General features: G+C 46.1%; 1 long non-coding RNA gene and 1 pseudogene across 1 annotated transcript; both read left to right on the forward strand.

Moving 5' to 3' along the window:
* Positions 1 to 1,473: 1,473 nt before the first annotated feature.
* On the forward strand, positions 1,474 to 7,843 carry LOC148220260 (uncharacterized). Its single transcript, XR_015799064.1, has 3 exons — positions 1,474 to 6,048; positions 6,514 to 6,564; positions 7,628 to 7,843. It is a non-coding gene; the product is annotated as an uncharacterized LOC148220260 (long non-coding RNA).
* Positions 7,844 to 17,628: 9,785 nt separating this feature from the next.
* LOC148220261 (uncharacterized) lies at positions 17,629 to 23,420 on the forward strand (annotated as a pseudogene).
* Positions 23,421 to 26,029: the final 2,609 nt, after the last annotated feature.

The following is a 26,029-nucleotide window of genomic DNA, read 5'->3' on the forward strand; positions in this document are numbered from 1 at the left end:
GACTAGAGGGGCTCTGCCTCTAGCCAGGTAGAGGCCAGAGAATATTGTGTCTTTTGGACTGTGTGGATTCGTTGGCCTGGTACATCAGAACCACAAAAATATGAGGCTTTGGTCAACACTGGTGAGCAGTGCACACTAATCCCATCAAGACGTGGGGGCAGAATCTGTTTCTATTGCTGGCGTGACAGGGGGATCACAGGATTTGACTTTGGTGGAAGCTGAGGTGAGCCTAACTGGAAAGGAGTGGAAGAAACATTCCATTGTGACTGGCCCAGAGGCCCCGTGCATTTTGGGCATAGATTTCCTCCAAAGAGGATATTTCAAAGACCCAAGGGGACTCAGGTGGGAATTTGGGATATCTGCTGTGGAGACAGAAGGTGTTAAGCAACTGAACACCTTGCCTAGACTATCAGAGAATCCAAGTGCAGAAGGCTTTCTGTGGGGGGAAGAACAACAAGTACCAATTGCCACCACGACAGTGCACCACCAGCAGTACCAGACAACTCAAGATACTGTGATTCCCATCCACAAGATGATCCGTGAGCTGGAGAGCCAAGGGGTGGTCAGCAAAACCCACTCACCCTTCAACAGCCCCATCTGGCCTGTGGGTAAATCTGAAGGAGAATGGAGATTGACTGTGGACTATCGTGCCTTGAATGAAGTGACTCCACCATTGAGCGCTGCTGTGCTGGACATGCTGGAACTCCAGTACGAGCTGGAGTCCAAGGCAGTCAAGTGGTACGCTGCTATTGACAGTGCCAATACGTTTTTCTTCATTCCTCTGGCAGCAGAATGCAGGCCTCAGTTTGCCTTCACCTGGAGGGATGTGCAGTACACCTGGAACCGACTGCCCCAGGGGTGGAAGCACAGTCCTACCATTTGCCATGGACTGATCCAGGCTGCACTAGAAAAGGATGAGGCTCCAGAACACGTGCAGTACATTGACAACATCATTGTATGGGGGAATACAGCAGCAGAAGTTTTTGAGAAAGGAGAGAAAATCACCCAGGTTCTCCTGAAAGCTGGTTTCGCCATCAAAAAGAGCAAAGTCAAGGGACTTGCTTGAGAGATACAGTTCCTGGGAGTGAAGTGGCAGATTACTACTGAGCTCATCAATAAGATCACAGCAATGTGTCCACCCACCAACAAGAAGGAAATACAGGCTTTCCTAGGTGCCATAGGCTTTTGGAGAATGCACATTCCTGTGTACAGTCAGATTGTGAGCTCTATGTGGTCACCCGCAAGAAGAATAATTTCCACTGGGGCCCTGAACAGCAACAAGCCTTTGCCCAGATCAAGGAGGAGATCGCTCATGCAGTAGCCCTTGGCCCAGTCAGGACAGGACCAGAAGTGAAGAACGTACTCTACTCTGCACCTAGAAGCCTTGGTCTGTCTTGGAGCCTTTTGCAGAAGGTGCCTGGTGAGACTCAAGATCAATCACTGGGATTCTGGAGCCGAAGTTATAGAGCGGTCGAAGCCAGTTACAAGGCATGAGAGAAGGAAATCTTGGCAGCCTATGAAGGAGTCCAAGACACCTCAGAGATAATCGACACTGAAGCACAACTCCTCCTGGCATTCTGACTACCAGTGCTGGAGTGGATGTTCAAAGCCAAGATTCCCTCTACCCACCATGCCACCAATGCCACATGGAGCAAATGGATTGCTCTCATCACATGGCACTCCCATATTGGAAAACTGAATTGCCTTGGGATCTTGGAAATAATTACAAACTGGCCCAAAGGTGAAAACTTTGGTCTTGCTGACAAAGAAAAACAAGAACAAGTGACACATGCTGACAAAGCTCCACCATACAACCAACTGCCAGCAGAAGAAACACTCTATGCTCTTTTTACTCATGGTTCTTGCCACATCGTGGGGATGAACCAGAAGTGGAAAGCAGCTGTATGGAGCCCAACATGACATGTCACAGAAGCTACTGAAGGAGAAGGTGGATCAAGTCAACTTGCTGAACTCAAAGCCGTTCAACTGGCCTTGGACGTTGATGAAAGAGAGAAGTGGCCAAAGCTCTACCTTTACACTGATTCATGGACGGTAGCCAATGATCTGTGGAGATGGCTGGAAAAGTGGAAAAAGGCTAATTGACAGCTATTACATTAGCGGGTCGTGGTTGGAGACAGAGAACACAGACTGCTCTAGGGTCCTCAACAAACAACGTTTTTTATTGTTCAGAATTTCTTTTTATAGGGCATCCAAAAGTCCCGGGTATACACATGTGATTGGCTGAGGTCTCAACACCACCTACTCCCCTGACCAATGACACATCTCCATTTAGGGCTCAATGAATGGCTGGGATCCTTTGTATGTGTTCAAATCTATCCTATCATTGTTCACCGAGGGACCTGTCCACCTCTAGGCTGGTTGAGTTCGGAGCAGCAGCTTCAGACTAGCTCCTATGTGACAGGCAGCATAGAAGAAAACCAATCTGGGCTGCTGATGAGTGGAAAGACATTGCCACTCAGGTAGAGAAGCTACCTGTGGAAGTCCATCATGTAGATTCTCATGTTTCTAAGAGTAGGGCTAATGAGGAGCACAGAAAGAATGCGCAGGTAGATCAGGCTGCAAAGATAGAGGTGTCAAAGATAGACTTAGATTGGCAACACCAGGGAGAGTCATTCTTAGCTCGATGGGCTCATGATGCCTCAGGTCATCAGGGTAGAGATGCCATCTATAAGTGGGCACGAGACCAAGGGGTGGATCTAACCATGGACAGTGTTTCTCAGATTATCCATGACTGAGATGTATGCTGCGATCAAGCAGGCCAAGTATGTGAAACTGCTATGGTATAGGGGGTGGTGGTCCAAATATAAGTATGGAGAGGCCTGGCAGATTGATTACATTACACTGACCCAGACATGCCAAGGTAAGCGCTATGTGCTCTAAATGATAGAAGCTACCACTGGATTGTTGGAAACCTACCCTTTGCCTCATGCTGCTGCCCGTAACACCATCCTAGGCCTTGAAAAGCAAGTCCTTTGGAGGTGTGGTACCCCTGAGAGGATTGAGTCCAACAACATGACTAATTTCAAAAACAGCCTTATAAACACCTGGGCTAGGGAACATGGCATTGAGTGGGTGTACCCTACCATGCACCAGCTGCAGGCAAAGTGGAGAGGTACGATGGGCTGTTAAAAACCACTTTGAAAGCATTGGGTGGGGATCTTTCAAAAATTGGGAGCAGCATCTAGCAAAGGCCACCAGGTTAGTTAATGGCCGAGGCTCCACCAACTGAGCAGACCCTGCCCAATCTAAGTCCCTGCATATAGTAAACAGAGACAAGGTCCCAGTGGTTCATGTTAGAGGTCTGTTAGGGAAGACTATTTGGATCAATTCTGTTTCAAGTACAGACAAACCCATCCGTGGGGTTGTCTTTGCTCAGGGATCAGGTTGCACATGGCAGATAATGCAGAAAGGTGGAACAAGATGATGTGTACCCCAGGGAGATCTGATTGTTGGGTGAGAACCATGTGTAAATATCACTCTGCTGAATGTCACTGCCATTGTCTGTATATATCTGTATACTGTATATATGTGTATATATATATATATAATATCTATTTATAAATGTGTGTGTGTGTAGAGTTAGAATATATATTAGTTTTGGTAGTAAGCTGACGATATGGGGATAAGGGGTGGAAGTTTATAAAGCAGCCACCCCTGATTACAGTACCCTATAAGAGTCTCTTTCATAGAATCACAGAATTACAAGGTTGGAAGAGACCTTCAAGATCATCGAGTCCAACCCATGTCCCAACACCTCAACTAAACCAGGGCACCAAGTGCCATATCCAGTCTTTTTTAAAACACATCCAGGGATGGGGACTCCACCACCTCCTCAGGCAGACAATTACAATACTTGATGACTCTTTTTGTAAAGAACGTTTTCCTAATATCCAACCTATATTTCCCTTGGCACAGCTTAAGGCTGCATCCTCTCCTTCTGTCAGTTGCTGCCTGAAGAAAGAGACTGACCATCACTTGACTACAATCACCTTTCAAGAAGTTGTAGAGAGTGATAAGGTCACCTCTGAGTCTTCGTTTCTCCAGGCTAAACAACCCCAGCTCCTTCTGTCCTTCCTGATAGGGCTTGTGTTCCAAGCCCCTCACCAACCTTGTTGCCCTCTGGAAGCACTCAAGTGTCTCAACGTCCTTCCTAAACTGAGGGGCCCAGAACTGGACACAGTACTCAAGGTGTGGCCTCACCGGTGCCAAGTACAGGGGAAGAATGACCTCCCTGTCTCGGTTTGAAAGACAGGTGTCTGCTAGGGAAAGCAGGACCCTGCCTTGTATTGGACAATGTAAATCCCCTCCCTCCGAATTATTAGAATTTTAAAATTAAGGGGGTCTCAGGCAAAGATATGAGGATAGGAATATCAGTTCTTTACTAGTATGTATAACAAGGCAAACAAAACAACCACTATGGAATTAATAACAAACAGAACCAGGGACACTGTGATAGTCTTCTCAGCCAAGATGGGAAAGGAAGGAGGAGAGGTTTTGCTTCACAAAACCATGTGGCAACAGATCCTGGTGCCCCTGCAGGATTCTGAAGAGCACTAAGCTGGAATGGCAGGAATGAGCAAAAGATCCCGGGCTGGTGGACGAAATGTATCAGAAACTCTGCGGCAGTAGTTGGAACTGCTGGATGTCCCAGCAAGGCAGGGCAGTGCTGGGTTATGGCGTAGCGAAACCCAGAGCAGTGCCAAAGAAGTGGTGGGGGTGAGGTAGCAGCGACCCAGCTCCCAGCAGGGCAGGGAGAGGTGGGCTCAGGATTCCCGGGCACCCAAGCAGATGGTGATAGGTCCCTCTTTTAGTGAGGTAGGTGTTAATAAGATGCCAGGTCAGTGGCTGCTCTCACGAGCAGAGGCTCACCCCACAGAAGAAGAAGAAGAAGAAGAAGAAGAAGAAGAAGAAGAAGAACAAGAACAAGAACAAGAACAAGAAGAACAAGAAAAACAAGAATAAGAGGAAGAAGAACCTCCAGACTGGGTTATGGTGAATTCCTTTCCCCAAGCAACAGCAGCTCTGAGCGTCCTCCTCTGAAGCCACAGAGTGAGAAAGCTAGCAGCTGCCCCCACCCCTGCCCTCCTTTTACCTGGGCCGAGACAACCCTTTCTTTTCTCAAGTACCCATAAGTACCAGCAGTCAGCATTTCCCAGCAACTCATGGGAAAAATTCTATAGGTAAGAAGGAACAAAAGAAAAGAAACCTAACCACCAACACCTCCCTGGTCCTGCTGACCACAAAATTTCTTATACAGGCCAGGATGCCTTTGGCCTTCTTGGCCACCAGGGCACACTGCTGGCTCATGTTCAGTCGGCTGTCGACCACTATCCCCAGGTCCCTTTCTGCCTGGGTACTGTCCAGCCACACTGTCCCCAGTTACAGGGGGTTATTGTGGCCAAAATGCAGGACTTGGCACTTGGACTTATTAAACTTCATCTTACTGGATTCTGCCCATCTATCCAACCATTCCAAGTCTTTCTGCAGAACCCTCCTACCTTCCAACAGATCAACACATGCTCCCAGCTTAGTGTCATCAGCAAATTTACTAATGAAAGACTCAATACCCTCATCCATGTGGTCAATGAAAATATTGAACAGAACTGGCCCCAGCACAGATCCCTGAGGAACATCAGTAGTGACTGGCCATCTTGTAAGTGCTGCGTGATGACCCTCTATATAAACTGTTGCAGGAACTATTTCATTAGGTTCCTATAATAAGCTGATTTTTCAAATCAGTCCCTAAAAGTTAATCTTAGAGGCCATATTATAGTTCCTTAATAAAAGACTGGATGCTCAGAACCACCACATGCTCCATATTTGCTCTAGATTTAAGGAAAATGGTGTTTACATGTCCAGAAATACTGTTAAAATCCAGTAAAATTCTCTAGCTCTAAAATGAGCAGGAGTAGATAGTGCCTTAAGATAAAATCCAGGAGTACTTTTCTTACCCCATGCTCTCTCCACAGGTGAGAAAACATCTCTAAGTAAGAGAATGCAAGATAATGCAAACTATATTACCTGAAGGTGAGCAACAGCACAGAAAGAAATAGATTAAACTGTCTGAATTAAAAGGGTATCATAGAATCATGCTCTCCAGCTAGATACTGCAAAATTGTCAATGACTAAAAAGTATCTTAAGTATGATATACACACTTAGATATTCAGCTAGTGAAAACAATTACAGCCACACGCATTTTACAGGGAGACTCATATAAAGAGATATTCTACATCTCTGCACAACAGAATGCAAATCTGTTAGTCAGTGAGCACAGATGTAGTTCACTTTAATTGAAAGCTGCTGTAATTTGAGTAAATTTTAAGAGCTGAGTAATCTGAACCTGATAAATATTGTTCTATTCTGACCTGAAGTGCACTAATGCAGACTTTCAGTAACAGAGAAAAATTTTCCAACTTCGAAAAGGAAGTATAGCAGATTCATAAGCATTAAACTGCACTACTTAACTAACTTGTTGGTTCTTTCTTATGTAGTGAGCTCATACAAGTTTTCAGGTACTTCTGATACCAGAGTTAAACTATAAGGTAAGATGCACAAAATCCACTGTTAAAACCTACAATATTGGATTTTGCATTTATGTATTAGCTTTTGTATTATGATATTGACCATAAATATTCGGATATAGTACAATGTATAACTCTTTTTAGCTGCTCATTAGTATAACATAATCTATTAGTTTAAGTATGTACCATATAGTTTATAGAAATAGTGGTGTGATGAATGTATTATATCGTAGGCCTTAGCAAAACACAAAATGTTAAAATGCTAAGAGAATGGTGGGAAACAATTATGTTGATTCCCACATCTGCTGACTGACCTCTCCAAGAGATAACAGTGACAAAAAACAGAGCACAGGAAAAGAATCGGAGAAGAATTTGTTAACTCCTTGTCAGAGAATGTGGAACAACAGGATAGAGACACGAGAAGAAATAAAACGTATCAATTTGATTTACAAGATGTCATGCAAATAAGTTAGAGTGTAAAGAAAACAAATAAAAGAGTTCCTGAAACATCAAAAGCTCACAAGAATGTCTGTATAATGTATGAAGCATATGAATATGTATGTACCTCAGTAATGTAACAGTATAAAGATCACACTTTCTGACTTTATGCTTTTTGGCCAAACACCAAAGGCACGCCAGTGCTGGTTAATTTTTTTATTTTTGTCCTTGTTTTATCTCTTATTAATTTTTTTTTTTAAATTCCAAATCGCAAATCTTATTTTTCACATCCACTGTCATTAGAGAAGTTTTAAAATGAATTTTTTATTTAATGTGGTATAAATTACTCTACTAAAGTCATACAAGACTCTCCTCTAAATTAACTTCAAAAGAAATTCCAGAGAAATTTTCTAAATAATCCAATTGTGTAAGACTAGTTTAAATAACTAAAGTTCTAGTTACAGAAAAATGGCTTTTCTTTCTAACAGGAACCAAGTTCACTTTTACTGATTAATCATGCTCAGCAACGGTATAGAAATAGAAAAGCATATATGTTTACAGGTGAACCTATACCAGTGGTGCTAAATTAATAACAAATTAAATGCAAACAGACTACAGCAAGAATTTTTTTTCCTCCTTCCCTCAGATACAGCTGTCATCCCCAAGCAAGAGAACCATGATATTTTTAGAAAGGACCAACACAGGCACTGATACTGGAAGATCAGCACAACAACAGATCTTCAGACAAAGGCACTTAGAGTCTAAAAAACCAAATGGAAACATTAAGTTTATACTGAATAAGACTATAACAAAGGATCCAAAAAGTATTACCAAGTTTTTTTGGTGAATTGGCTATTTGGTATGGGACATCAAAAGCACAAATTGTGATATCTTAATAAATTTTATCCTTGCTGTTTTAGAACACTAGTCAAGATTCCTAACACTACTGTTTATCCAACTACCATTAAAAGAGTGTTGTATTGCAGTAAGAAATTATTTTATATTTACACTGAAGGGTGTATCCCGTTCTCGCCTACCAAGTTGTGGCATGGTAGAGTCCTTCCTTTCTCCCCTCCCCGTCAGCGGTGTCCCATCGGTTGAGGGTCTGTTCTTCCCCTCCCCTTTCCCTGAGTGTTGTAACTCCCTAGATGTATTGAAAATGGTAGATTCCGTGACCCCTGCAATCTCCTGTGGCCTGGTCCCTCTCCCCTCTGGCCATGCTTAGTTGGCTGAGATCCAATTTCTTCCCGCCCCCTTACAGACCCTAGAAAAGACATATGTCCCCTGACCTCGCCCTCTTTTCGCTCCTGGAGGACCACAAGAAATAAACCTCAGATTCTCCCCAGGGGGAGAAAAAGCCTCTTGTTATCTTTTATTCACCTTCATGTGGCGGATCCCTGAGGCTTCATCCTAACATCTGAGCTAGTCGGGAACAAGGGTGAAGTCTCAGTGGGACAAGCAACAGTTGGCGCTCACGTGGATGGGTCTCTACAGATTTAGAGAACCCCACGACTGGCTGTGACTCCCATTTTCAGGATTCAATAAGCCTTTGAGCTGATCAACTTCCTTAAATTTCTTTGAGCTGCGTTTTGCGCAGTTGGGAGACTTGAAGGACGAATCGGGAGCGTCTCAGTAGCCCAGGCAGGTCGGTTCTGGACGGAGACCCACTACAGTTACACAGAAGCCTATGCCTGCAAGAAAAAGGGTGAGTGTAAGCCTCCTTTCGAGGTGGGGTGGGTTCCCCTGAGCTCCGCAGGGGGTCTCGCTGGTGGCATTTAGCCAACGTGGTGCCGATTGTGAGAGGCGGCGGCAGCATGGAGGTGTGGGTGGCACGTGCAGGCACGGCGCGTGCAGGGCGCAGCGCTCAGGCTGGGGGGGGGGCTGGATGCAGCCACCTCAGACACGGTGCGGCGCTGCAGGTGCCTGCTTTGATCGGTTTCAAAGCGGTGGCAGGGGGTTTTTGAGGCTTTTGTGGCTTTTTGCGACTTCGCTCGGCGGAATCGGCCCCAAAAGCGGCTCCAGCACTGCGTGGGTCTTGCCGACAAGAGCATCAGAATTAACATTGGATCCGCAGCTGGCAGAGCCTGAAAACCATGCTGTACGCGGCATATTTTAACAACTGGCTCTTTTTTCTGTGTTTTAAATGTACTGGGGTAGATATAGTGGCAGATTGTTATTAAAAATCATGGGCTCACAACAATCTACCCTACAAAAGAGTTTAAGTTCCCAGCTTAGGGAAATATTAAGTTCAGGAGATGTTTTAATCTCTAAGAAAAGATTAGCAGATTTTGCAAGCTGGCTGTCTGTGGAAAAATTGGACCTTGAATTGCAAGATATAAATTCGATTTAATTTTGGGATGAAATAGGGGATTTATTAACTTTAAAAGTGGAAAATGGAGAGGAAACAGGCTCTCTATTCCTCCCGATATTCTTACAAATTCAGAAACTTTTAATTCAGACAGAAAACAACAGGAAGCAACAGCAAAACAGCTCAGATTCACCTTCCCTTTCTCCAGAACCCTATAACCTGGAAATGGAGGGGACCCATGGGTCTCCCCGGGAACCGCAGGGCACTGTTATAAATAAGAGACAAAAGTCTCGATATTCAGTAAAATTTTGGATTGCTTTATTTGATATAGAAAGAGCAAGCAGCGCGCTGGGGAACGCGAGGGGTCACCGCCCACTCCACGCTCCACCGAACCTTGGTTTGCAGTCCCTTCTTATACAGTGGTTTCTCATTGTAATCAATAATTTTTGGGGTTTTTTTTGCTGTCATAATTTTGCTAGGTAAGCAGTGGTGGTCGAATAAACATCCTTATACAAATTCACAAAGCCTTTGGGTGATAATCAGTCACAGATAGCCATCTGGTCCTTGTAGATAACCACCAGAGAAGTTCTGGAAGTCTGGTCCTTGAGATAGGCAGCATTGATCAGACAAAGGCAGGAAGGGCTTTTTGGGAAGTTCGATTTCGCAAGCTGGTAGCTGATACAACTTATTTGAAAAACATAACATAATATAACATAATGTAATGTAACATAATACAACATAATATAACATAACAAGGTGATTTTAAACAGAATTATTTAATCATATAATTTCCTTTATCTAGTGTCCATGCTTCACTTCAGAGCTTAGTATTCTGGTTTATGCAAACCCCAATGCTTTTGTGATTAACACGAATCTTTTATCAATTGTCACAGCACCCAGCACAGCCGTAGCTGCTCTAGACCCCTGAGTCCTCCCCAGTATCCCGGTTCTGATGATTTTTCAAAAATTGTCAGCCATTCTTCCTTGTACCCTTCCCTCCCAAATGTTTTTCCTTCAGAGCAGTGTTCAGAAAGCTATAGGAGTGACCTCCCTTCCCTTCAGGGCAACGGCCACGTGGTTAAGCCTGAAGGGCCTGGGGGCAAGATCCAAGATGGCACTGGCCATGCGGTCTGTCCCCAGGGCACTGTAGAGCTAGTGGTGGGGGTCCCATATGCTGGCAGCCACATGTTTCCTCTGTCATCCCACATCCACCTTTACCCTCTGGTCCCTGCCCCTAACCCTTTCCCCTCCCATAACCCACTCCTGCCCTCGGCTGCCTTGCCCCCTCCCCCCTCCAAGAGCGTGCCCTGCATGACATCACCCTGCAACTCTGCCCACACGTGTTGCAACCCTGGTTCCCACAGCTACCCCTCCCCTGCTCCGGTTTCACATGCCTGCCCTCCAAGCTACTGCGGGAGTGGGGGGGGGGCAGTGGAGCCCCTGCTGGGTTCAGTGCCTGTAGGGATGGGGGTGGGGAGGGATCAGCTCACAGCCCCTGCGGGACAGATGGGGTCCCCGTGGTGGGGGAGGGTGGGCAGCCTCCCGGGCCCGGTGGGGGGGAGGGGGTTGCCCAGCCCTGGAAGTCAAAACCTGGGAGAAGAACATTTACCATCAGCTGCTCCCATGGTTTATCTCGGTATGAGAAATGGCAAGAGAAGTTAGCAGCCTTTGTCCTATCAAGATAAAAAGGAAATTTGTAAAGTACAGAGAGAATTTGGCAGAGGTAGTGTGTCTTGGTTTAATTTCAATTTCCTGGCCAATGCACCAAATTAATGTCTTCGTTTTGAGTTGCCAATTTAAATAAACTTATTTTTTCTCTTGTGAGACAGAACCAGGAGCAAACGAGCAAGGCAGGCCTAAAACTTGAGAGAGTATAAAAGAAAATTTATTAACTACACAAACAAAGAGAAAGGAAGAAAAATTCAGAATAAAATTTTTTTTCAGATCACTCCTTCCTTCCCTCTCCCAACTTTCATAACAACAAAACAAATATATAACAAATACTTTGGTCAGTCCCTAATTTAGTCTTTTTCAGTTCACTTCTGGAGAGAGAAGCTTCCTTTTGTTGAAAGTTGTAGGGATTTTTCCACAAGAAAGAAGAAGACAGTCCTCTTTTGGTTTTATCTCCCAACTCCACAACCGTCTCAAAGCTGTAGATGTGGGCCATGTCTGTCTCATGGGGTATTACTTTTAAGAACGAAATGTTCTACAGCAAAGGTTCTCTCTGTCTCCTTTCTCTCTGTTCAGGCTTCATCTTCAGAAAACTGAAATCCCCTTCTTTTCTCAGGGCTGAAATTCTCAACACAGGTGCTCTTTGGTCAAATCATCTATTAAAGGAACATTTCCATCCCCCCATGTCTTTTTCCATGGTTTATAGGAATATTCAGCACATCAGTTCATACCTACAATTTTACAAAAAGATTTTCAGCCATTTCAGCATCTTCTTATTCTCCTTCCATCTAAAAAACTTAGCTCTTACGTCACTGACTTCAGAAATCTTCATATTCCCTTTCATATTCAAAGGAAAGTCTGGAGGCTTTGCAAATCTTATCTGAGCACTAAAGAGTTAAAGTTTAACACAACTACAAAAGTTGGGCCAGGCTCAGGCCGTGCTGGGGGGGCGGCTGAGATGTCAATCAGCCTTTCTGGGGCTTAGCTGCAGCCCCACAGTGCTCATGGCCACCCGGGCAGGCCCGGCCCATCTGACAGCAGCAGGAGCTGCCCCCCCCCCACGCCAGAGCAGCAGGCCCGTGGAGGAGGAAGCTGTGAAGGTCTTATCACAGAACTTTTTATCCCCCCAGCCATCAGGTCCCCTCCTTTGCAAACGGGGCCCAAGCGGCCTCCCTAGCCCCCCCCCCCCCCCACATGGGAGGGGGAAGCTAGGGTTGATGTTACCTACTCAGGCGCCGGAAAGACAAAGAGACTCAGTTCTGGATTACCTCTTTCAAAATGTGTGTTCACAGAGCAAGCTAACTTTCTCTAATTGGCTGTTGCAGGTGTCCCAACCCCCACAGAGGAAATTCCCTTAGAGAGAACGTCTCTCTGAGTTTCTTCTTCCCAAGTCAACCTATCACATAGTGAAATCTTTAAAGGAATGATGAGAGCCACATTTAGCTCTAATGAACTAGTTCCGTATATCAAGGATCTTTTCTGATGACTGTTAACTCCCTCAGAATATGATCTATGGGAAAGCCTGTGGAAAAGATCTTTGAAAGTGCTTTTACAAAGCTCTGATGATGAGAAAGATGCTGATGATAATGAAATCACATATGAACACCTATGTGGGGAAAAGGATTGGCATTGCCCCGAAAAACAAACCAGAACACTATCCAAGTCTATCCCTGATAAAACATGCAATGTTGCAGAAAAGGCTTTTAATCAATTACCAACAATGGATGCCAAAGGTAGTTAGTTTAACATTAAACAGTTTGCTTCTGAGAATTTCTTAGAGTTTGTAGATCATCTTTGTGTGCAAGTGGAAAGACAGGTGTCTGATCCGGTGGTACAAGCCAAATTGATTAAGGAGATGGCTCAGAGGAATGCTAATGAAACCTGACACAGGGTTATCCTTAGTCTTCCCCTCGAGCCAGCACCTAGCTTAGCACAGATGATAGAAGCCTGCGCCAGGAAAGCAGAACTGCTCAGTGCACATGAGAGAAATCCTAGACTGGCACACCCAAAGGCCATGGCAGCTGTGACACCAGGAGCAAGGAAGCAACCAATGTCACCAGAGCAGCTGCAGCAGATCATCTGCTTCCAGTGCAAGAAGCCAGGACACTTCGCCAGAGACTGTCCACACAACCAGAAACAGAAGAAGACCAACAAACAAAAAAACTAGATCTACAGCGCGTACTCGGCATTAACACAATCGTGCGCTGGGCTATAAATACTGCAGGCTCCACACTCGCAAAAGTTGTTTTGTTAATAAACAAAAAGGGGGAGGATGGGATAGAGGGTATGGAAATGCAGGACAATCAAAATGTCAAATGTTCAATTAACAAGGTTTGGCTGCCACTAGGCCGTTTTAGGCTCATGACTACAAAAGGTTTTAATTTCAGGTCAGCTGATTAGACAGTCATTATAGTGGACCTACATAACAGCACACAGGAAGTGATGTTAAAGCACATGAAACTGGACAGTGAGGACTTTGTTGTCAGAGATACAGCACACACACCCCTAGAGATTGAGGTAGCTCCCATGACCATCAAGGGAAGCATAACCGGCCTCATTCTTCTGGCACGCTGTCTTCTACCACCATATTACCTGGTCAAGGGACAAATCCTCGCCCAGGTCATTCCCGTTCCAGCGGAGGTCCCAGTAGATGGAAAATCACCTGAAGTCTACAGGGCAGAAGTGGTGGGTGAAGAAAAGCCTTCTTTGGCATGCAACCTAACCCGTGGATCAGACCACCTCCATGTGGAAGGGGTACTGGACACAGGTGCCTATGTGACTATCATACCCGAGAGGATGTAGCTTTCACATTGGAGCTACGGCTGCGGCTGGCAAAATCCAAGGTGTAGGAGGGGTAAAGTTGGCAAAAATATCAAAAAGCATCATGCAAATTGAAGGGCCGGATGGAAAATTGGCTAGCATCCGTCCATTTGTTACAGACTATAAATGCCCTCTATAGGGGAGAGACACCATGTCCCAGTGGGGGGTGAAATTGATTATTCCTAAGACTTCTCAGGATTTTTAGAGGTGGCCACTGTAGAGCGCCCTACCCAAAAATTGAAATGGCGAGATTATATCCCAAAGTGGGTAGCACAGTGGCCGATGAGTAAGGAGAAGCTCAAGGCACTTGAAGAGCTTGTGGAGGAACAATTGGCTAAAGGCCACATAGAAGGGACCACAAATCCGTGGAATTTTCCTGTCTTTGTAATAAAGAAGGGGAAGGACAAGTGGAGGCTGCTCCATGAACTCCGGGAAATAAACAAAGTAATTGAGGATATGGGGACTCTCCAACCTGGGATGCCTTCTCCAACGATGCTTCCCAGAGATTGGCAATTGGCTGTTCTTGACACCAAGGACTGTTTCTTCCACATTCCCCTACACCCAGGGGATGCCCCACAGTTTGCCTTCTCGGTTCCTACCATCAATTGAGAAGCCCCAATGAAGCGCTACCACTGGAAAGTTCTGCCGCAAGGCATGAAATGTAGTCCCTCCATCTGCCAGTGGCATGTGGCCTCATTGCTGTCCCAGGTACGTGCCCAGAGAGGGGAGGCCATCATCCTTCATTACATGGATGATGTGCTAGTGCCTGCACCCGATAACTCTCTACTCCAAGACACACTTGACCTAGTGGTTAAAGTTTTTACCTCTGCTGGATTTGAATTGCAGGAGGACAAAGTCCAAAGGATGCCACCTTGGAAGTACCTGGGCTTGGAAATTACTGCACGGACCATTGTTCCGCAGAAATTGGAAATTAATTGTAATCCAAAAACCTTAGCAGATCTCCATTCCCTGTGTGGGTCTTTGAATTGGGTCAGGCCCTGGCTAGGCCTCACTAATGAGGACCTAGAACCTCTCTTCAATTTATTGAAAGGGGAGAGAGAGCTGCTTTCTCCCAGGGAATTGACCCCAGAGGCAAAGACTGCAATCGAAAAAGTACAGAAGACTTTAGGAGAGAGGCAAGCTCACTGTTACCAGTCCGAGCTGCCCTTCAAATTCATTGTCCTAGGAAAACTGCTACACTTACACAGGTTGATATTCCAATGGATCAAGGAGCAGAGAGAGTCACTCTTAATCATAGAGTGGGTCTTCCTCTCCCACCAAAGATCCAAAACTATCACTAAGCCACACGAGTTAATAGCTCAGCTGATTCGGAAAGCAAGGATCAGACTGTATGAACTAGCTGTTTGTGACTTCACATGTATTCACCTTCCAGTTAAACTGTCTGAGGAGGGGAGGAACTCTCCTGAGAGATTGACTAAAGAGATGTTTGAGCATTTGCTCCAGAGCAATGCCAGTCTCCAATTTTCCCTGCACAGCTATAGAGGACAAATATCAATCCATGCCCCGTGTCACAAGCTGTTTAATGAGGAATTCCACCTCATTCCTCATGAGAAGAGGAGTCGGAGACCACTCAAAGCTCTCACAGGGTTCATGGATGCATCCGGGGTCTCCCACAAGTCGGTGATGACTTGGAGAGATCCTCAGACTCAGCATTGGGAAGCTGATGTTGAGTTTGTGGAGGGATCACCCCAAGTAGCTGAACTGGCAGCAGCCGTGAGAGCCTTTGAGAAGTTCTCAGAGCCAATCAACTTGGTGACAGACTCAGCCTATGTAGCGGGGGTAGTGTCCAGGGCAGAGCAGGCAGTGCTCAGAGACATCAAGAATGAGCAGCTTTTCAGGTTGCTTTCCAAATTAATTTATTTGATTTCTCATAGAGAACATCCGTTCTATGTGATGCATGTGAGGTCACATACAGATTAGCCAGGCGAAAATGATGAAGGGAACCATCAGGCAGACTCCCTTGCAACCCCAGCAGAACAAGCACGCCTCCCTGACATCTTCCAGCAGGCAAAGCTGAGCCACCAGCAGTATCATCAGAATACACCAGGTCTGATGAGTCAGTTCCAGCTAACACGGAGTCAGGCTTGAGACATTGTGGCCACCTGTCCCAACTGCCAGCTCCAGACCATGCCATCAATGGGCATGGGGGTTAACCCCCGAGGTCTTGGCAGTTGTGAGGTATGGCAGACAGACATCACACACATTCCTAGTTTTGGTTGCCTCAGATATGTTCATGTAAGCATTGACACATATTCAGGTGCAGTCTATGCCTCTGCCCATGCGGGAGAAAGGGCAATGCACGCCAAACAACACCTAGTGCAAGCCTTTTCAGTGTTGGGGGTCCCTAAGGAAATCAAAACTGATAAGGGCACAGCGTATAAGTCCAAGGAGTTCCTAGAATTCGTCCAGCAGTGGGGAGTGGAACATAAAACTGGCACCTCCCACTCCCCCACAGGCCAAGGTGTAGTAGAGCGAGTCAATCAGACGCTCAAGAAGGTCTTGGCTAAACAGAGCAGTTCAACAGTGTGGATGTCTCCACAGCAGAAGCTCTGCAAAGCCATGTTTACTATCAATTTCCTGAATTGTGCATTTGAGAACATGAGTCCACCTGTGGTATGTCACTTTAACAGTGGGAAACAGCTCAGTTTATCCCAACATCCTCCAGTTTTGATTAGGGACCCAGAAACCTGGGAAATCAAAGGTCCCTATGAGCTCGTTACCTGGGGACGTGGCTATGCGTGCGTATCCACTCCCTCAGGCCCTCGGTGGATTCCCCAAAAGTGGGTGAAACCGTATGTCCCCAAACATCCTGCTCCAACTGAGGGGATCAAGGAGCAGGTGGCTGTGGCTTCGAAAAGAAGATGCCGCCAGAAAAAAGAAACGAAATCCTCATAGAGGATGACATTCCGGCAGATAGAGACTTTTAACAGGTTTTATAATGTTTGTCTTTCCTTTTAGAGAAAAGCCCCCCTTCTCTAGGTCCTGTGATGTATCCCATCCAAGTTGTTTTCTTGTTAAGACTGAACAGTTTAGCAGCTGCATGGATTGTCCCTCAGCCACGTCAGAACATCTGGGTGACCCTGGCATAGACACTCCAAAATCGTGCTGCTGTAGATTTTCTTCTACTGCTGCATGGACCTGAGTGCCAGGAGTTTGAAGGACTTTGCTGCATGAACCTAACCTCGAGATCTCCTAACATCCATGCTACCCTCCGAAACGTGAACAACTTGATCGGACAAATGAAGCAAGAATCTGAAGATTGGTTCAATGAAATGTTCAAATGCTGGGGACTCACAGGATGGTGGGCAAAATCATAATTTGAATCCAGATGAACCTAATATCCTTCTTTCAACTTTGTTAAACAAAAAACAGGGAGATGTTGTAACTCACTAGATGTATTGGAAGTGGTAGATTCCGTGACCCCTGCAATGTCCTGTGGTCTGGTCACTCTCCCCTCCTGGTCATACCTAGCTGGCCGAGATCCAATTTCTTCCCGCCCCCCTTTCAGACCATAGAAAAGACCTGTGCCCCCTGACCTCGCTCTCTTTCTCTCCCTCTTGCCCTCTTTCCCTCCCTCTTTTGCCCTCTCTTTCTCCTTTTCCCTTTTTACGCTCCTGGGGAACCACAAGAAATAAACCCCTGCAACCTCCCCAGGTGGAAAGAGCCTCTTTTGTTATCTTTTATTTACGTTCATGTGGCGGATGTGGGAGTCTTCACCCTAACAGTTGAGCTAGCCAGGATGAAAGGGTAAAGACTCCATAAGGGTCCAAAAGCCACAGGAGATGAAGGAGAAAACCCTAACCCTCTCTCTCCCCCATCATAAAAATAACTGACTTTACTTATATTCCCTATCAGAAGGCCCATCCTTGTCCAAAGATGAAAATTTTCTCCGTTGATGCTGTCCTCACTGCTGCCTGGATCCTCTTCACCGTGCTGCATGCCTTCAGCTGGATCAGTCCACAATCCAAACACAATGTCTGGGTGACTTTAGCAAAGACATTGAAACATGATAACATGTTCCTGTCCATGGTCAACCTTGATAACCCACTTTCCACATGTTTCGTTGGAATTCCCTTTGTAGCAGATGACTGGCCCCTCCAGAACTCAGAGCTCCTCTGCACCACTGGTAAGAGACCAAATCCAATTGACACTTGGGACCATTGGACAAAAATACTGCCAAATGCCCCCAAAGAACCCCAAGAATTAGATTTGCTGGGGTCCTCCAAAGCAACATACGGTGTCAAATTTTACTACAAAAGTCCAAAGCAAAATTGGCCTGGATTGAGTCAAATTCGAAACACATACAGAAAAGACATATCACCCATCAACAAAGCCTACAATTATCCAGACTGGTGAAATTACACCACTCATGTTCTCTCTGAATCCTCCATCCACCCCAAAATGTTACCCCGTGGAATGTTTCTCATCTGTGGTGATCAGGTTTGGGCTGGAATCCCCTCTCACCTCCAGGGGGGACCCTGTAGCCTTGGCAAGCTTTCTACCCTCACCCCCAACATTACCTTATTACATAATTGGAAAAAGGAGAGTGAATCAAAACACGAAAACGATCTTACACTGAATTTGATGAAAGTTGTGACCCTAAATTGTAGAATTGGAACAGACCCACAAGAGCTGCTGTCTCCCTGTTCTTTCCATGGGTGGCTGCAGCAAAAGCCCTTGGTCAAATTCCTCATTTAGAGTGTTGGCTCAGTAAGCAAGTCAATGTTACATCTGCTGCTTTGAGTGTTCTTTTAAAGGATGAAGAAACCACGAGACACGCATCCCTGCAAAACCGAGCTGCAATTGACTTCCTGCTGCTCGCACACAGACATGGCTGTGAAGACTTTGAGGGGATCTGATGCTTCAATCTCTCCTCACGTTCAACATCCATCCAAGTAAACATCCAGAAGCTGAAGGACCTCGTGAAGGATTTGAAAGTACAAACCACCCCAGACTGGTTCAACAACCTTTTTGGACAATGGGGACTGACGGGGTGGGCCGTATCTCTGGTCAAGGGACTTTTATGGATTTTAATTGTAGTTTTCATTGTGTTAGCTGAGGCTTTTACTTGGCCCCAAAAATGGGGTTTTTCACCCTTCCTCCTATCTAGCTCAGGTGTTAGGGTGAAGTTTCCTTGGGCCCTTGCCTCATGGATGTAAATAAGATATCAAAAGAGGCTCTTTCCCCTAATAAAGTTACAGGTTTATTTCTTGTGGGTAGCGAGGGAAAGAGGGAGGGGGAAAGGGAAGGGAAAAAGGAGGAAAAAGAGACAGAGGCCAGGGGGTACTGACTTTTCTAGGGTCTGGAAAGGGGGGGGCGGGGAGAAATTGGATCCCGGCCAGCTCTGTATGGCCAGGAGGGGAGAGGGACCAAGATACAGGGCACAGCAGGGGTCACGGAATGTACCATTTACAATGTATCTAGGAAACGCAACATCTCCTCGTTTTTTGTTTAACAAAGTTGAAAGAAGGATATTAGTTTCATTCAAATTATGATTTTGCCCACCACTTGCAGTTGGTGGGAGGGTTAGATTGTTCCAAGTTTTTCATTTTTATGTGATTGACTACTGAGGTAGAGGGAATGAGACCATTAATGGCCTTGAAAACTAAGTGACGTAGGATCCCAAACGCTGTTATTACAAGAAAAAGAAGAACAAAAATTAACATAATTGTTTTGACTATGGATGTCCACCACCCTGTGAGTCCCCAGCCTTTGAACAGTCCATTGAACCAATCTTCAGATTCTTGTTTCACTTGTCCGATCAAGTTGTTCATGTTTCGGAGGGCAGCATGGATGTTAGGAGCTTTTGAGGTCAGGTCCATACAGCAAAGTCCTTCAAATTCCTGGCACTTATGTCCGTGCAGTAGCAAGAGAAAATCTATAGCAGCACGATTTTGTAGTGTGGCCTGCCTGGTAATTTCCTCGTCTTCTAGGAGGGAGCTGATTGCGGTGGATGTTAAGTTTGCCTGTTTGACTACCCAACACTCTAGGTGGCCCAATTCGCCTAGAGCTTTAGCTGCTGCAACCCACGGAAGAAACAGGGATACAGCAATTCTTTTGGACTTGGCCTAATGGAAAATTTCAGAATCACAGTTTGGGTCCATATTGTCTGCACTTCGTTTTTGGATTTTATTGCCTGATTTGCTTTTGTGAGTCCAATCGCTAATTAAGGTTTCGTTGGGTGCCAACAGGGACAACCGACCGAAGGTGCATGGCCCTCCTAAGAGCCGAGAAGGAATCCCTGCCCACGCCCGGTCTCCACAAATTAAGAACAATCCCTTTGGGAGACTTTTGGGGCTTGAATAAGTTGGGGTATTAGCTGCAATATGGCTTATAGTATTGCACCGCCTTTTGGCAGTGAATTCCCCACGATGTTGCATTATGTTGTGGAATTCCTTTATGCTAGAAGGTTTTGGGAAGATCCTAAAGTGAATGCAATATTGTGCTGGGTAGGAACCTAACAGTTCTAATTCTTGGGGTTCTTGAGCTGTTTTGGGCAAACTTGGCAGCAACTCTTCTATGGGGTTCTTACTTACTCCAGCTTGCTGCCTATGATTTTTGTGTGATGAAATGGTGTGTGACTCAGGAATTTCATTGGACAAGTGTGTTTCAAAACTGGCTGAATATTCTCCAGCCTTCAATCTTCTTTTCGAAGCCACAGCCACCTGCTCCTTGATCCCCTCAGTTGGAGCAGGATGTTTGGGGACATACGGTTTCACCCACTTTTGGGGAATCCACCGAGGGCCTGAGGGAGTGGATACGCACGCATAGCCACGTCCCCAGGTAACGAGCTCATAGGGACCTTTGATTTCCCAGGTTTCTGGGTCCCTAATCAAAACTGGAGGATGTTGGGATAAACTGAGCTGTTTCCCACTGTTAAAGTGACATACCACAGGTGGACTCATGTTCTCAAATGCACAATTCAGGAAATTGATAGTAAACATGGCTTTGCAGAGCTTCTGCTGTGGAGACATCCACACTGTTGAACTGCTCTGTTTAGCCAAGACCTTCTTGAGCGTCTGATTGACTCGCTCTACTACACCTTGGCCTGTGGGGGAGTGGGAGGTGCCAGTTTTATGTTCCACTCCCCACTGCTGGACGAATTCTAGGAACTCCTTGGACTTATACGCTGTGCCCTTATCAGTTTTGATTTCCTTAGGGACCCCCAACACTGAAAAGGCTTGCACTAGGTGTTGTTTGGCGTGCATTGCCCTTTCTCCCGCATGGGCAGAGGCATAGACTGCACCTGAATATGTGTCAATGCTTACATGAACATATCTGAGGCAACCAAAACTAGGAATGTGTGTGATGTCTGTCTGCCATACCTCACAACTGCCAAGACCTCGGGGGTTAACCCCCATGCCCATTGATGGCATGGTCTGGAGCTGGCAGTTGGGACAGGTGGCCACAATGTCTCAAGCCTGACTCCGTGTTAGCTGGAACTGACTCATCAGACCTGGTGTATTCTGATGATACTGCTGGTGGCTCAGCTTTGCCTGCTGGAAGATGTCAGGGAGGCGTGCTTGTTCTGCTGGGGTTGCAAGGGAGTCTGCCTGATGGTTCCCTTCATCATTTTCGCCTGGCTAATCTGTATGTGACCTCACATGCATCACATAGAACGGATGTTCTCTATGAGAAATCAAATAAATTAATTTGGAAAGCAACCTGAAAAGCTGCTCATTCTTGATGTCTCTGAGCACTGCCTGCTCTGCCCTGGACACTACCCCCGCTACATAGGCTGAGTCTGTCACCAAGTTGATTGGCTCTGAGAACTTCTCAAAGGCTCTCACGGCTGCTGCCAGTTCAGCTACTTGGGGTGATCCCTCCACAAACTCAACATCAGCTTCCCAATGCTGAGTCTGAGGATCTCTCCAAGTCATCACCGACTTGTGGGAGACCCCGGATGCATCCATGAACCCTGTGAGAGCTTTGAGTGGTCTCCGACTCCTCTTCTCATGAGGAATGAGGTGGAATTCCTCATTAAACAGCTTGTGACACGGGGCATGGATTGATATTTGTCCTCTATAGCTGTGCAGGGAAAATTGGAGACTGGCATTGCTCTGGAGCAAATGCTCAAACATCTCTTTAGTCAATCTCTCAGGAGAGTTCCTCCCCTCCTCAGACAGTTTAACTGGAAGGTGAATACATGTGAAGTCACAAACAGCTAGTTCATACAGTCTGATCCTTGCTTTCCGAATCAGCTGAGCTATTAACTCGTGTGGCTTAGTGATAGTTTTGGATCTTTGGTGGGAGAGGAAGACCCACTCTATGATTAAGAGTGACTCTCTCTGCTCCTTGATCCATTGGAATATCAACCTGTGTAAGTGTGGCAGTTTTCCTAGGACAATGAATTTGAAGGGCAGCTCGGTCTGGTAACAGTGAGCTTGCCTCTCTCCTAAGGTCATTTGTACCTTTTCGATTGCAGTCTTTGCCTCTGGGGTCAATTCCCTGGGAGAAAGCAGCTTTCTCTCCCCTTTCAATAAATTGAAGAGAGGTTCTAGGTCCTCATTAGTGAGGCCTAGCCAGGGACTAACCCAATTGAATGACCCACACAGGGAATGGAGATCTGCTAAGGTTTTTGGATTACAATTAATTTCCAATTTCTGCGGAACAATGGTCCGTGCAGTAATTTCCAAGCCCAGGTACTTCCAAGGTGGCATCCTTTGGACTTTGTCCTCCTGCAATTCAAATCCAGCAGAGGTAAAAACTTTAACCACTAGGTCAAGTGTGTCTTGGAGTAGAGAGTTATCGGGTGCAGGCACTAGCACATCATCCATGTAATGAAGGATGATGGCCTCCCCTCTCTGGGCACGTACCTGGGACAGCAATGAGGCCACATGCCACTGGCAGATGGAGGGACTACATTTCATGCCTTGCGGCAGAACTTTCCAGTGGTAGCGCTTCATTGGGGCTTCTCAATTGATGGTAGGAACCGAGAAGGCGAACCGTGGGGCATCTTCTAGGTGTAAGGGAATGTGGAAGAAACAGTCCTTGATGTCGAGAACAGCTAATTGCCAATCTCTAGGAAGCATTGTTGGAGAAGGCATCCCAGGCTGGAGAGTCCCCATATCCTCAATTACTTTGTTTATTTCCCGGAGTTCATGGAGCAGCCTCCACTTGTCTTTCCCTGGTTTCTTTATCACAAAAACCGGGAAATTCCACGCACTTGTGGTCTCTTCTATGTGGCCTTTAGCCAATTGCTCCTCCACAAGCTCCTCAAGCTCCCTGAGCTTCTCCTTACTCATCGGCCACTGTGCTACCCACTTTGGGATATAATCTCGCCATTTCAACTTTTGGGTAGGGCGCCCCACAGTGGCCGCTACTAAAAATCCCGAGGAGTTTTAGGAATAATCAATTTTACCCCCCACTGGGACATGGTGTCTCTCCCCCATAGGGGGCATTTATAGTCTGTAAAAAATGGACGGATGCTAGCCAATTTTCCATCAGGCCCCTCAATTTGTACGATGCTTTTTGATATTTTTCCCAGTTTGACTCCTCCTACACCCTGGATTCTGCCTGCCACAGGCTGAAGTTCCCAATGTGACGGCCACATCCTCTCGGATATGATAGTCACATCAGCACCTGTATCCGGTACTCCTTCCACATGGAGGTGATCTGATCCACGGGTTAGGTTGCATGCCAAAGAAGGCTTTTCTTCACCCACCACTTCTGCCCAGTAGACTTGAGGTGATTTTCCATCTACTGGGACCTCCGCTGGAACAGGAATGGCCTGGGCAAGGATTTGTCCCTCTGCCAGGTAATATGGTGGTAGAGGACATCGTGCCAGGAGAATGAGGCCAGTTATGCTTCCCTTGACGGTCATGGGAACCACCTCAATCTCTGGGCGTGTGTGTGCTGTGTCCCCGACAACAAAGTGCTCACTGTCCAGTTTCATGTGGTTTAACGTCACGTCCTGTGTGCTGTTAGGTAAGTCCACTGTTATGACTGTCCAATCAGGTGACCTGAAATTAAAACCTTTGGTAGTCACGAGCCTAAAACGGCCTAGTGGCTTCCAAACCTTGTTAATTGAACATTTGATATTTTCATTGCCATACATCCCCACACCCTCTATCCCATCCTCCCCCTTTTTGTTTATTAAGAGAGAGTCTTTTGCGAGTGTGGAGCCCGCTGCATTTATAGCCGAGGGTGCTATTGTGTTAATGGCGAGTACGCGCTGTAGGTCTAGTTTTTTTGTTTGTTGGTCTTCTTCTGTTTTTGGTTGTGTGGACAGTCTCTGGCGAAGTGTCCTGGCTGCTTGCACTGGAAGCAGATGATGTGCTGCAGTTGCTCTGGTGACATTGGTTGCTTCTTGGCTTCTGGTGTTACAGCTGCCATGGTTTTTGGGCGTGCCAGTCCTGGATTTCTTTCGTGTCCACTGAGCAGTTCTGCTTTCCTGGTGCAGGCTTCTATCATCTGTGCTAAGCTAGGAGCTGGCTCCAGGGGAAGGCTAAGGATAACCCTACGGCAGGTTTCATTAGCATTCCTCTGAGCCATTTCTTTAATTAATTCAGCTTGTAATACTGGATCAGACACTTGTCTTTCTACTTGCGTACGAAGGCGGTCCACAAACTGTAAGAAATTCTCAGAAGCAAACTGTTTAATGTTAATATAACTGCCTTTAGTATCTACTCTTGGTAATTGATTAAAAGCTTTTTCTGCAACACTGCATATTTTATCTAGGACAGACTTGGATAGTACTCTGGTTTGGTTTTCAGGGCAATGCCAATCTTTTTCCCCACATAGGTGTTCATATGTTATATCATTATTATCAGCATCTTTTGCATTATCTGAGCTTTTAAAAGCTCTTGTAAAAGCACTTTTAAAGATCTTTTCCACAAGCTTTCCCATAGATCATATTTTGAAGGAGTTAACAGACATCGGAAAAGCTCATATCATATGGAACCAGTTCGTTTGAGTTAAAGGTGGCTCTCATCATGTCTTTAAAGATTTCACTATTTCTACCAAATTCTCTTTGTACTTTACAAATTTCTTTTTTATCTTGATAGGACAAAGGTTGATAACTTCTTTTACCGTTTCTTTTACCAAGATAAACTACAGGAGCAACTGATCGTATATACTCTTTTTCCTGGTGTTGACTTTCAGGGTTGGGCACCCCCCCCCCCACCCGGCCCGGGAGGCTGCCCACCCTCCCCCACCACGGGGGCACCACCCGTCCCCCAGGGGATGTGAGCTGATCCCTCCCAACCCCCACCCTCACTGGCACTGAAACTAGCAGGGGCTCCACTGCCCTCCCCCACCCCGCAGCAGCTTGGAGGGAAGGAATGTGAAACCGGAGCGGGGGAGGGGTGGTGGGATTCAGGGTTGCAACATCTGTGGGCGGGGTCGCCAGGTGCCGTGCAGGGTGGGGTCTTGGAGGGGGGAGGGGGCGGTGGAGCCGAGGGCAGGGATGGGTTCTGGGAGGGGACAGGCTCATGGGCAGGGACCGGAGGGTGAAGGGGGTTGCGGGATGAAGGAGGAGACACGTGGCTGTCACCATATGGGGCCTCCCCCTCTCCCTGTACCGCATGGCCAGAGCTATCTGGGACTCCGATCCTGACCTGTCCATATACGGCCACGTGTCCGTGGCCCAGAGGGGAAGGGAACAAGGAGGGAGAGCTGATAATTTTAGAAAAATTGTCAGAACCGGGATACTGGGGAGGACTCAGGGATTTAGAACAGTTACAGCCGTGCTGGGCACCCTGCATCTCCCAGGGAGACCCGCGGGTCCTTTCTAGGTCCTGGTTATAGGGTTTTGGGGAAAGGGAAGGTGAGTTTGAATCGTTTTGCTGCTGCTGTCTGTTGTTTTCTGTCTGAATTAAAACTTTCCAAATTTGTAAGAATATCGGGAGGAATACAGAGGCTGTTTCATCTCCATTTTCTACTTTTAAAGTTAATAAATCCCCTATTTCATCCCAAAATGAAATCGAATTTATATTTTGCAATTCAAGGTCAGATTTTTCAACAGACAGCCAGCTGGCAAAACGGGCTAATTTTTTATTAGATATTGAAACATTTCCTGAACTTAATATTTCCCTGAGTTGGTTTTTTATACTCTTTTGTAAGGCAGATTGCTGTAAGCCCATGGTGTTTAGCAATTTGCACTATATCCACCCCACTACAGTTAAAACACAGGAAAGGAGTTAGTTGTTAAGACGTGTTAGGTACACTACGGTTTTTAGGCTTTACTGGCTGCGGAGCCGATGTTAATTTCACCACTTTTTTTTTTTT

Source organism: Sturnus vulgaris, chromosome W, assembly GCF_052056855.1.
Source record: "Sturnus vulgaris isolate bStuVul1 chromosome W, bStuVul1.hap1, whole genome shotgun sequence".
Taxonomy (NCBI): Eukaryota; Metazoa; Chordata; class Aves; order Passeriformes; family Sturnidae; genus Sturnus; species Sturnus vulgaris.